The sequence below is a fragment of the Octopus bimaculoides genome, chromosome 17 (assembly GCF_001194135.2).
Source record: "Octopus bimaculoides isolate UCB-OBI-ISO-001 chromosome 17, ASM119413v2, whole genome shotgun sequence".
Taxonomy (NCBI): domain Eukaryota; kingdom Metazoa; phylum Mollusca; class Cephalopoda; order Octopoda; family Octopodidae; genus Octopus; species Octopus bimaculoides.
In genome coordinates, this window is record NC_068997.1 from 40,981,414 (window position 1) to 40,994,663 (window position 13,250).

The window sequence follows — 13,250 nt, forward strand, 5'->3', positions numbered from 1 at the left end:
ATTATATGATATTACTATCACTAATGTATCAGTGTAGTCGAGTAAACATCTCCAAGTTTGATCGTGTTTATATATGAATATATATACATATATCCATGAGTGGTTAAGTGCGTGCGTGTGTGTATGTATGTATGCATATACATATATATATATATATATACACACATATCATATATACATACATATATATTATGTATGAGTACGTATATAGATAGATCGATCAATCGATACATAGTCAAGCCAAGCAGATGACAGACTGACGAATAGATAGATAGATAGATAAATAGATAGATAGATAGATAGATAGACAAACAGATAGATAGATAGATAGATAGATAGATAGATAGATAGATAGATAGATAGATAGACACATTTCGCTCTCGTCTCACTCCGAACTTCTACGTAACAAATATTTATTGCGGTAATTTTAATGAAAATAAAATTGTTTACTTGAATGTCTGTGAAAACTGAATAAGTGGGAAGTTATAACTCCGAGGATCAGCCGTAATTCACGAGTAGCCAGAACCATTGTTGTTGTTGTTGATGATGGTGATGATGATGCTTAACCCCTGATCGAGAACACTTTTTGATCAAAGGCGTTCCAGCCGTGACTATACAACCCCTTTTTTGTATAGCAAGAACTACATAGTCTAGTGTATCCTTCTTTATTGAAAACGGTAGTGTATAATTTTGAGGGTAATAATTAGCTGCTATTTCTTTTCGTTTCTTTTTTTTTTTTTTTCTAGCATGTCGAACGCTATGTAGACCGAGTCTTAAGCCCTCGTTGGTAAGCAAGGGTGTGTCAGTTTGGTGCCCGACTATGGCAGAACAACGAGAAATAAAGTTTAATCTCGAGATATATTTCCAGAGCAGATGATAACGATGATGCTTAAGTTGATTGCGATGTATGAACGCACACATGAAGTTATATATAAGAGGAGATAGCTGAATGCCACGTAGTGATCGGCTGTAATGTTAAAGTATGTTTAACTACAAAGATATTACCAACTCCGATCAAATGTCTTGCTATTATGACATAACATAGTGGTTTGTTTCTAGGTGTTTATTGATATTTTTTCTTCTTCATTAGTGTTTATTCCTGTGATTTTTCTTTCTCTTTTTCTTTTTTTACCTTCGACTTTTCGGTGTTTCCCTTCTGTAATATACTGACATGGAGTGAATTAGACAGTCGTTGCAGCTGGTTGCAGTAGTAACTATAAACAGCAAGACACGACAAGCCAAGTTAGAGCTCGACTCTCCAGCTAGCATAATTAGATTAGCTGAGACACAGAGACAGTGTGAAAGAGGGAGAGAAAGGCAGAGAGTAAGAGTAAAAAGGGGCGAGAAAGTGAAAGAGGTGTAACAGACACGGAGAAAGAGAAAGAGAAAGTGAGAGAGAGAGAGAGAGGGATAGAGAGAGCGAAAGAAAGAAAGAAAGAAGAGATAAAGAGGTGGGGAGAGAGAAAGAGAGATAGTAACACAGCTAATCAGTTGAGTATGTAACTATCATCTAATAACGAAAACTAAAATCTAATCGACTACAAACACTACAAAAAGAGAAACGAAACTAAACGTACATACACACACGCGCACATATACACACGCACACACACATACACACACGCACACACGTACACACAGACACATACATAACAGTTATAGATATAAGAAAATTCGGAGAGAGAGTGAAAGTATGGGAGAGTAAGAGAGGGAGAGATAACGATAGAGTAGAAGCTTAGTGGCTTTTGTTATTTATGAAGTTGTGACACGAACGAAATCCCCACGCCCTCGAGGGGGAACTACGTCATTGCCACACTGTGCCTACCCACGACAAATAATATTCACGTGGGGGTCGGCTGCCCAATCAGGGCAGGGGCATCAGGCTGGCGTGACGTACATAATCAGCATACCTTATATGGAGATCCTACCCCGACGCGCACGGCACCCCCTGTTCCCACCTCCACCGCCCGCACCCAGCGCGCACCGACTACTGCTAGGGACGGGATTTGCCACCAAAGCTACTTTTTCTCTCCCACCTTACAAAACGACCGACTGAGCTCGCACGGAGGGTACCTGAGTACCAGAATTTCTGGTGAGTTATTCACACATCCTTTTTCTATTTTAGAAAAATACTTTGCTCTTTCATGCTTCGCTTTAATAATAATAAAAAGGACGGGAGAGAAAAATACGACCGTGTATCTCTTTGCATACTCACCTGGTCCTGTCATTTTATTTTGTATGGAGAAAGAAAACAGCGTAAAAGTGAGCAAACCGCTTCTTTACTTCCTACATTCATTATAAACCTTATTCAAACAGCAATTCGTACTAAAAGGCATCCTCTTTAGGGTTAATTTTTCTGGTTCTTCTAATTTTTACTTCAAATCAATTCGCCTCTTCGCCTTCTCGCCTAGAGACGTCGGCTGCATAGTTCCACTCAATACACTGTTGCTTGTTTCGCTTTTTCACTTCTGCTATTGTCTTCCTTAAAGAAACGAATTAGGCAAATTTTTAAATCTGCAGACATTTAAAGATTCTAATGAAATATATCTTCGTTGATATATGTATTGTGTATTGTGTTGACACTGGCCGATTCTTTAAAAAATAATATATCCGCTATGTTTTCCAAATGCGTGTGTGTAACTATATCGTGATTTAGCATGCATCGAAGTCTTTTCTTTCATACAATGTGTCTCTTCAATTAGAAAATAACTTCAAAGTGATTAGAGATATTGGTTGGATTTTATTGATATTGTACTGGGATCTGTTCTTACATTTATATATATATATATATACATATAAAAAGGCCTTGTTATCTGGTTAAAAACCTTTTAGCTTTTTTCATCATCCGAAATATTCTTTACTGTATGAGGACCTCCTTTTAGATGAAAAAGAACTACGCAAAATAAACCACATAAAATAAAACAAACGCCTGAATGTCGGTAGAAGCTAGATTTTCTTGAAAGCAATGACCAGGCTATCTTTTAGTAGTGACCAGTCATCATGAGTTGTTGCCACTGACCACCACTGACCCTTTCTTTCCATCTTGTTAATCTGCTTTCAGTGAGGAAAATCGCAGTCTTCTGTTTTCTTTTCTGATATAAATAAATAGCTATATATTTATATATTTCTATTAGAATGCATTTTTTAAATAGATTCAGTTATTATTTTTTTAAATTAATTTTCGTTAATTAGATCGTATTTCATCACATTGATATGGTTTGTCGTTCGGAGAATATGGCTTGTCCTTACTATTCTAGCTTCTATATCGATTACGAATGAAAGAAACCATACACGCAGACAGGAGTAGAGAAATATTTATTTATTTTGTTGGTCGTCAATGATGACTTATTTCACTAGAGTTGGAGATATAGCAATGGATGGAAGCAGTAACATCACGTGCTTGATAAATGTAAAAAAAAAAAGATCTGCATAGATAGAAAAGTTTCCTAAACAAAAACAAAATCGGTGGCCAATTAAGATATGGAAATAATAATCCCTGGTTAATAATATTTCTTTAAATTTGTTCAGATGACTGAAAAATTATTGCGAGCTTTTGCGGTAATCACTTTTAGCTGTCCAGTTCAACGATCACTTCAACTAGTTACTTTTTTTTTTCCATATTGGTGTGGCCCTGGGGTTATGAAAAGGAAATCCTGATCCAGTCTTAATAGAAGTTGTGAAAGCTACATTTTGTGTTAATAAGAGAGATAAAGTCAGATAACCAAGGATAATCGATTGAACTTGTTTATTCATTCCATGTGTTCATTCAGATTTCAGTATTTTTTTCTTCTTTCTATGCATACACACACACGTATGCAGACTACATACTTACACATATATGCGTTTGCACAACTGCATCACGTACACACGCACATATATCTGTGTATGCATGCATTTGTGTATGTGTAAAGCTAAGGCACAAAGTGATGTCGGAAAAATTCGTTCTTATGGGATGTTGTTATTTAAGCCCCAAGTAAGCCCTGAGCTGACATATGATCAGAGGTATTTCAGCTATGACCAACCCGTTTGTGTATATATACATATATATAACTACATAACCCAGTGTGTTCTTCATTTTTTTTTTCTTATGAAAGGAGAGTGTGATCTGAGGGAGTTTTGGCTGTTATTTCTAGCCGGTCGAGCAACTACGTAGAGGAGGCTCCCTTGTTGAAGAAGAGCTGGTGGTAGCTACTAGCGACCATAAGCAGCGCTATGGCCGCCCGCTTAACACACCCTTTTTCTATGGTGCTAATGACTGACATACCTTTATAGTCACACTGACGCCTAATTACCGACTTAAACAGGCCTGTATTTATTTCCATGTCATGACTCGTTCACTAATACGACTGAAATAAATACTTATGTCCCTCCAAGTTAACTTCCATATAGTTTTGTGTTCGTAAAGTCTGATGACTGAAATTAGCATTGATGAGATTTTTTTTTTTTTTTCCTACTGGCCACCGAACCATGATACCTGTTAAACTGAGCTCCCTTCGCTATCACACATTTCTTTGTTTTCTATAAATGCATGAAAAATATAGATTTCCTTTCTGATATTTATTACTACCTTAAGCTCTGCTTATCAAACATACGACTTGAGAAACTACTCCTTAAGGTTTTAGTATTAAAAAAAAAAAAGATACGATTTATATTTCTAGTGATTGAGTTTTGTAACCACAGATAGTATCTCTTTCAGTACCTTCAGAAATTTTTTCTGAATATCAATCATTTGTTTAATTATAATTATTATTCGATTAGCTTGGCAATTACTCATTCATTACATTAGTATATGCTTTGAATAAATGAAAGGTTTTGTTTGTTTGGTTTTAATCTCTTAAATATTTTCTATACCGCCCGTAAAAACAACTAGACTTCTTACTTAGCGACCATATATATATCATCCATCATCATGTTTATTGAATTGTCTTAATACAGACAATGGCTAGATGTCTACACACTTTCTCTATTAACACACCGACAGTCACCATGTGTACAGACATTTGAAACTAAAATTTGCCTGTTGGTGTTGTCGCGGCTGCTGGTCTAAGGAGGTCTGTGTGTGCATATTTGTATGTTTATGTGACAATGTATATGATTGTGTTCATATAATTAGCTTCGTATATCTTTGCACTCTCCATATATTTCCCCTTGTATATCATTGTTTATGTAGTTGTATATTTATGTGCTCTTGAAGGTGTAGTCATACGTATAGACATGCTTGTATACAATGTATTTATGCGTGTGTGTGGCTGATCTGTTTATTTAGATGAAGAAAACGACAACGATCTGCTATGTAACCCCCTCCCCTCTTTCTCTTTCTTCTCTCTCTCTCTCTTTCTCTCTGCAAGTCCCGATCAATGTCGGTATAGGAACTATCCATGCCACTTCCAACAATGGAACGAACACACAGTCACATCTCCGATCACTTTTTACCCTCTATTTCTGTCCTTATAATTCGTTCATCTTCACTTATTTCCATCTCTCTCTCTTCTCTCTTTTAACATCTCCCTTCCTCTTCCTAACTTTCTTCAGTCTTCACTTCTTTCTCTGGCGTCTCCATTATTCTCGTTGCTCTTCTATCCCCGTCTCCCTTTTCTCTTTTTCTCTATTAACCTTTCTCTCCCTCTCTGCTTCACCTTTCCTTATCTATCTCTGTTCTCTGTTCTTTATCTCTTCCTCTCTCCACTTTATTACAGTGTATCGCTCCCCCTCTCTCTCTCTACTCTTACTCTTCTCTTTCTCACTCTCTCTCTCTCATTCACCTTCACTCCGCCTTTCTCCACCTCATTAACCATTCTCGATTCACACCTCTCACAGCTCATCCACATTACCATCTATCCCTTCTCTCTATTCCCCCCCCCTAGTTGATTTATCTCTCTTATCCTCTCATTTCTTTAAGAGCTCATTGTCACCCTTTCATTTCTCTTTCCGTCTGTGTCTGTTTCAACTTGTTTCTCCTCACATCATCTACTTTGACCCGCGCTCTCTCTCCTTCTCATTCTTTCATTCACCGACCATATCTCTCCACTCTCTCTTCCTCTCTCTCTCTCTGTCTCTCTTTCACCCTCACCAGCCTTTGTCTACTCACTAGTGAAGTTGTTTACTAACTCTTCTTTCTAGTTATCATTTCTCCCCTCTTCCTCTTTCTCTCAACTCTCTCTCTCTCTCTCTCTCTATCCACTTCACTCTACTCTTCATTCTGACCCTCCTTATTCTTCCAGTCACTCTCTGTTTCTGTTCCATGTACCAAGTCCCTCGTGTGTTTTCCTTCCACTCGTCTGCAGGGTGAGACACGTCTCTAAACATTCACGCGTCTCTGCTCTGTCTTTCTATTCATGCAATCTCCCTTCCGTTTCTTCTTTTATCCCTATATTTATCCTTTTATTCTACCTATTATTTCGTTTCTTCAATCCACTTATCTATCAAAATCTACCCGTTCTTGATACCCTGCATTCAACCATTCTTCCGTCTATGTTGACTGCTGACCAATCTTGCATTTTACTTTTATTCTATCAACACTGTCCGTCTCTCTCCATATCTATCTATATATCTGTCTGTCTTTCACATCTTTTCACTCCTCCGTTAGTCAGCTGAGTTGGGCACCAAACTCATTGTACATAAAAATCCATTTTTGACTAAAATTTAATGAAAACAAGCAAGTTAAATCTCTCTCCCCCCTCTCTCTCTGTCAGTGCGCGTGTGTATGTGATGTGTGTATTTGAATATGAAGGCGTATAGGGGTTTCGAGCAAATGGGTTCTCAGTCATTAAAATGGATCCACCATTAGCCGTCTAATTTGCGTATGTTTGTGTTATATTATAGACACATTATGTAGCAAAAGTGGGAAATGTTTCGAACTTTCCTCTACCTCTAGTTATGTTAACTGATATATTTATACACACTCGCACACACAGAGGGGTGCGTATGTGATTTACGTTTGTGTTGTGTGAGTGTACATATACACATGCGTACATACATAAATACACAGACATGTGTGTATAGATGTAGATATATATATGCACGCGCACAAAATAGATGAATAAATGACTGTCGGTGTTTGTTTTTTATCAATAAGGATCGTATTTTTTTCATTTTGCATCGGAAATAACAACAATATGGCAACATTTAATCGTACGGAAACAATTTCCAAGCAACACAAGCTACAGATGAGATTCATTCATTCTCAATATATTAAAACATAATAAATCAAGGAATGGGTGCATGTCTTTAGCTGTTACTTTTTCCCTATTTTTTAAATGCGCAGGCATTCAACACAATGAATTATTATTATTATTATTATTCTCAATGGTTGTCGCTATCTAGTAAAACATTGATTGAGAACGAACTATGGGGGGAGTCTCTAATGCACGGCCTGCTAGAAGTAGAACCCTAATGTACTTAAGATCACACCCTTACAGAATAAAATTATAAAAGGACACATTAGATAATGCGGTCTTACATATCCCACCCCTCTTCCAAAAAAGAATAAAAGACGAGATGGCTACAGCTGAAATGCCGCTGATGATTAAGATCTGTTGGAGCCGAGTGGTCTTGGACGACATCAACAAAATTAACCAGAACCTCATGTAGTCGTTCGACCGGCTCTAACAACTAAATGTAGTTCATATGACACCATATCACCTTAAATCAAGAAAGGACACTTTAAATAACACATTTCTATATTTCTTTAATTTTTATTTTATACCGCAATTTTGAGCCATAAGCGTCGTTAGTTACAAGTTTCCAACGTGCCAATCAATGGTTCATGGCGAAAGTGAGTGCATAACCCGTTGCAAGGAACTTCGTTCGTTAAACACCGTTTTTTTTCTCCGGTTTCCCTCGCCAGTTCTAGCGCGATGGACTCACTCGGTTTCTTTCTACCAAATTTCAAGCACAATGATGTCAGTCCGAGGTTATGTTAGAACACACTTACCCAAAGTTCCACGCAGTGGAACCGAACCCGGTATCACGCTGTTGTGAAGCGAAGGCCGTGGCTTTTACGTATTTTTCCTTGGTCTGTTCGATCACAGTTGACCTGGGGTTAAATAACAACGGCAAAAGCATCTCGGACAATCAAACTCGTAAATTTTGATTTATTTATCTTAGAACATAACTTTTTTTTGAATGGCTCTCTACTCAACATGTCGTATTCCTCTATTTATTTACAACTGTTGTAATATTCAGAATCAATCCTTCGATCAGAACATTCTCTCTCTCTCTCTCTCTCTCTCTCTCACACACACACATACACACAAATAACCTTCACCTATTGACACAAAATTTCGTTCATCTTTTGCTTCTAATTGGTCGATCGACCTATCAGAAATAACAGCCAAATCTCTTAAGTCACACCCTGTCTTTAGAGGTATATCGGATACTTTGCTTCGAAAAAAAAAACATGAAGATAGTCACCGCTAGAATACCATTGATTATAAGGACTAAAAATTAATAGTAACAATAAACCTTAGTAATCGAAGGTCGTAATCGTCTGAGATTCATATGGTATTGTCCGAGTGAACAGTGTTTATGTCTGGAACAAGTTTGATTGGAGGAACTATCGGCAGGAAGTCACCGAGTAATTGTTGTAAGTCCGTCAATGTACTTCTCTCTTAGCTAATTACTCTGGCCTGATGTCAACAATAAAATGTGTTAATTCCTCTATTAGGACACTAGAAATATCTATATACATAACTTGATGTGGAACAAAAAAGAGAAATCATAAAGTCCGCTTCGGTCGTCCGGTGTTCTATCTCCGAGCCAACACTCCAGTAGTTATTGTATGATTGTTTGTAAAAGAGTACTTTACGTTGTGAGGATGTTGTTTTCTGTGAACTAAACGATAGTCACTATCTGCTCAGTAAAAAAAAAAAATCAATTCACAATATTGTATAAATTCGTGTTCCATGAAGAAGTGAGTGTATGTTTATGCTGGTATTTTATGAGACCAAATAATAAGCACATGATATGTCTAATTTAAAAAAAAATAAATTCTATATATTTTTTTTATTTCTTGCTGTTTTTATACAGTGGCTAATTATACACACCACTACATATGTACGGGTCGATACCCGTATGTGATTGTTCTGAAGACTACAGTTGGGGGTATGCATGTTGGTGGGTGTGCCTTGAAGAGAGAGTTTCTTTCGTTCCTAGCTTTCCGTCCAATGTAATAAAATATCAGTAATATACTAGAGGTTAGTTGATGCATTATATGCGGGAGGGTAGGGTCCTATTTAAAAACGCTTGCTATGACCCCTTAAACAATTTTCTAGGGGTTATATTACAACTTTACGAACTTCTTTGTTCCTGGTTTTCTGACGCTTCTTACATGATGTTGAAGTATAAAAATAAGAAGTAGCAATATGGATGGTGTATGTGAAAGTATGCGCTCCGAAACATGGTCGAATGGTTAAGAATTTTGCGTTGCAACCATGGGGTCGCAGGTTCGATCCCTTTGCGTCTTGGGCAAATATAGCTGATAAACAACTGCTTCACGTGATCATTAATTTTACATTTGTTCATAAAATTATTGAGGTACTTCCCTCAATGCTGATCTTGAAAAGCGCGGCCTTTTCAGACAGATGAAGTGACCAACACAAACTGTTTGCAAATAAAATCTAGGATTGAAACAATAAAATTTTGAGACTTTTCTAAAATTCAGCATATAACTTAGCCGTAGCTGTTGTCTCAATTCCTACAATAAAGCATGGTTTCTTTAAGACTACTATTTTAGAGGAGGAAGTAAAACAATTAGAATAATATACATATATTTATGTGTAGATAGACTTCAGATGTAAGCCTTTCTTATGAGCAAACATTGCACACGGCAACACACATACAAGGGAAGCTGCTTATTATAATCATATATAATGTTATCAGAGGGTTATTTGTTATTAAAATTGGCAGGTTCAGAATTAGATTCTGGATATTCTCAGTTTAATGTTATCAGCTAGCTGTTGACATCTGAAAGGTTGTGCTTCAGAATGGTGCCAATGAGCAACTTTCATTGTTTGTATGTATACATACATACATATATATAAGTGTATATGAACGTATTTGTATGTACATATATGTGTATATATATCTACATATTTAAACACATACATATATCTGAATAAATGAATGGAATTCACGAGACTCTTTATGGAGAACCACTACAACCGTTTCAACTCATTGTGGACCCACAGCTTACAGGTGAGATGTTGTGCAATCAATTGTCATGCATTATAGGTGCAGATGTGTCTCCTGAAAAAGTACTTTGTCTTTTTACTTGCCTTTTCACTTATTTATATAACAATACATTTTAGTTAGTGTAGTATTCAATCCATCTCCATAATGAACTCACACAGAAAGGAAATCTTGAAGTAAATCCGGTGGTAAATACCTCCAAATTGTTGTTCACATCAGTTAGTCAAATATTAACAAACTTTAAACAACATACTACCAGGTGTCTACTGGAATTTAAATTTAAATATATGTATATTTATCACAAATTTGCAGAGTTGTTAGTAATTCACATAGATTTCTTTGTGGAATTGGTTTTGGTTCACTGTTCTCTGTTTAGATCCTGGCAACATCAATTTTGCCTTTTCATGTCCTGGGGTCTTTTCTACTCCCTCCATCGCTCTCTTTCTCTCATTCAAATAAAGTAGCTTTGGTCAGGCCTGGAGAAGGATAGGTTGTGCTAGCTATAAATATCACAAGAAACTCTCCATTTCTTAACATCACCTATACAGCTCTAATAGGACTTGAAGATTCAAACCTGTGCAGTCAATATATATGTATATATATATCTGTGTGTGTGTGTGTATACTCTCTTACCAGTTTCAGTCTTTGGACTGTGGTCATGCTGGAACACTGTCTTGTTGGGTTTAGTTGAGGAAACCTACCACAATACTTATTTGAAGTTTGGTACTTAAACTGATACCAGTTGCCAAGCAGTGGCGGGGTGGGGGAGAAGCACAAAGACACATGAGTGATGCTAGCTTGTAGATATAATGTAAAATTATAAAATTGATGATGATTATAGTGATACTCTGTGTATGTGTATATGTATGCATGCAATATATACACGTATATATATATATATATATATATATATATATATATATATATATATATATATATATATATATATATATATATATATATATACACACACACACACACACATACAATATGTATATATATATGTGTGTGTGTGTATCTATAAATAGATTTCTATATGTATACATATGTAATGTTAAGTTTATTTAATGTTGTTCTTGTCTAAACATAAAGGTTTGTGTTATAGGACAAGGCAGGTTACTACAAATAGATGAGAAACAAAGCTATTTTCTCTATGTGATCAACATTCGCAGTGCGCGTGTCTGTTGGTGAGATAATGCCTGTTAGTTTGTCCCTAAATATAACATTGATATCTTGACCACGTTGTGTCTTTCATTTGTGAGGTTGAAGAGATGAGTTGTAGATAAACCATATGCTGAAGTTTTATGCTTGTTCTTTACAAAAGGCCATAGTCAAATAGTAAAAACTAAAGAGCTGATTTAATCAACAGAAGACAACTTCTTAGCTTTTCTGCTTGCAAATTGATTGTTATAACACACTTCAACCAAACAGCCATCTCTTTCTTGTTTACACCAAGTGATAATGTGTATTTCGATAATCACACTTTCAGTTTAATCAAGATTGGTGAAGGCAGTGGAAGAGAGGGATAATTACGATATAAAATTGCAACATGCATAGATAAATATGTTTGTTTGCATTAACTGAGATGGTCACTATCAAGCCACCATAAGAAATATGACTAAGTCACAGACCTTGCTAGAACACACACACACACACACACACACATGACTTCACTGACTGCTGCTCTGTAATTATCACTTGTGAACAATGGTTGAAAAGGCTAAAATATTATGAATGGAAAATATAACAAACATGGAAGGGCCACCTATGCTGTCATGAAAAAGTTACATACTTGAGACATAAAGAAAAGAAAAAAAGTTAATAAAAACAGTATGGCCACGGCTGGAATGTCTTCGATCATGCTAGATCTGGACTTACTTTACAAAGACAACTGCAACTTCCTGATGAAGTGCAAGCACTGGTTACCTGACACTAAGACAATCCCCAAGTGTTACAACTGAAAGCTACATGAATAATAATGAGTGCAGCTATATTGAAATGTTCACACTGGTCACCCAATTCACTTTTTACCAATCTCCTTTTTTTATACCTTATAACCTCACTTTTTTATTAAAATTTCTTTCTCTTCTTTTCTCTCCTCTTATACAGCTTCCTTACAGAATCTATTCCTGTGTCATTCGTTCTTGTGAAATCACCGTCATTTTACATGAAAGCATACACAAACACACTCAGACAGTCATACACACACACTAATACACAACGTATGTGTGTGTATGTAATATAAAATATATATAAATATTTACATTTACGTATGTATGTGTATGTTCATTGCAGGCTAGTATAATGATGATTTTTGTTTATATAAATTACATATATGTTTGTATGTATGTATGCTTGTGTGTCTGTAATATATGTGCATGTATGTATAGCATCATCATCATTTTAAAGTCCTTTCTACTATGCTTATGTGGGTTGGATGGAGTTCATTGAGGTATATTTTCCATGGCCACATGTTCTTCAAACACACACTCACTGTGCTTATATGTACACTCCTCACTTACACACATACACACACACATGTACACTCACTCACACACACACATATGCATAAGAATTCATACTGCTCACAAATCTCAAGAAATGGTATGTAATCACAAAGTATTTAAATAGAGTGAAAACAAAATCTTTTACATTTATTTGGAAATATTTACAATGTTTATTGGGTTCATCAATGTAGAAGAATTTTGGTTTTGATAATTTAATCCTCAGATATGTGGCATTGATTGATCGACTGATTGATTTTTCCTTTTTGTTTAGTTTACTTATAAATTTTTGTTGTTGTTTATGGAAAGGGATAAAGCCAATGTAAGACAAAGAACCTGGCAGAGGTTCAACAATCTATGTAGACACACGTTATATATATATATATGTGTGTGTGTGTGTGTATATATATATATAGGAAGACAGAGTATGAAAGAGAGAGAATGAGACCTAATACAAATATGTTTTAATATAAACACATATGCACAATTTATATATATGCATATATTGATATACATATATATATATGTATATATCTTTATATATATATATATATATAT

At 35.8% G+C, this 13,250-nt stretch overlaps 1 protein-coding gene and 1 long non-coding RNA gene across 10 annotated transcripts in view; one reads left to right on the forward strand and one right to left on the reverse strand.

Moving 5' to 3' along the window:
- Positions 1-657, reverse strand: part of LOC106867425 (uncharacterized) — a 142,640-nt gene extending 141,983 nt beyond the window's left edge. The window contains exon 1 of the long non-coding RNA XR_008265776.1: positions 451-657. This is a non-coding gene — a long non-coding RNA (uncharacterized LOC106867425). The remainder of the gene's footprint in view (positions 1-450) is intronic.
- An 851-nt stretch (positions 658-1,508) lies between these two features.
- Positions 1,509-13,250, forward strand: part of LOC106867422 (NGFI-A-binding protein 1) — a 223,322-nt gene continuing 211,580 nt past the window's right edge. For 2 of the 9 annotated variants that reach the window (XM_014912293.2, XM_014912295.2), the window contains exon 1: positions 1,512-2,092. The gene's annotated coding sequence lies outside the window, so the exon portion shown is untranslated. Of the gene's footprint in view, positions 2,093-2,134; positions 2,263-7,367; positions 8,082-8,110; positions 8,585-13,250 lie in introns of those variants that run through there. The other 7 variants (XM_014912296.2, XM_014912297.2, XM_014912299.2 and 4 more) reach the window with 7 other exon arrangements.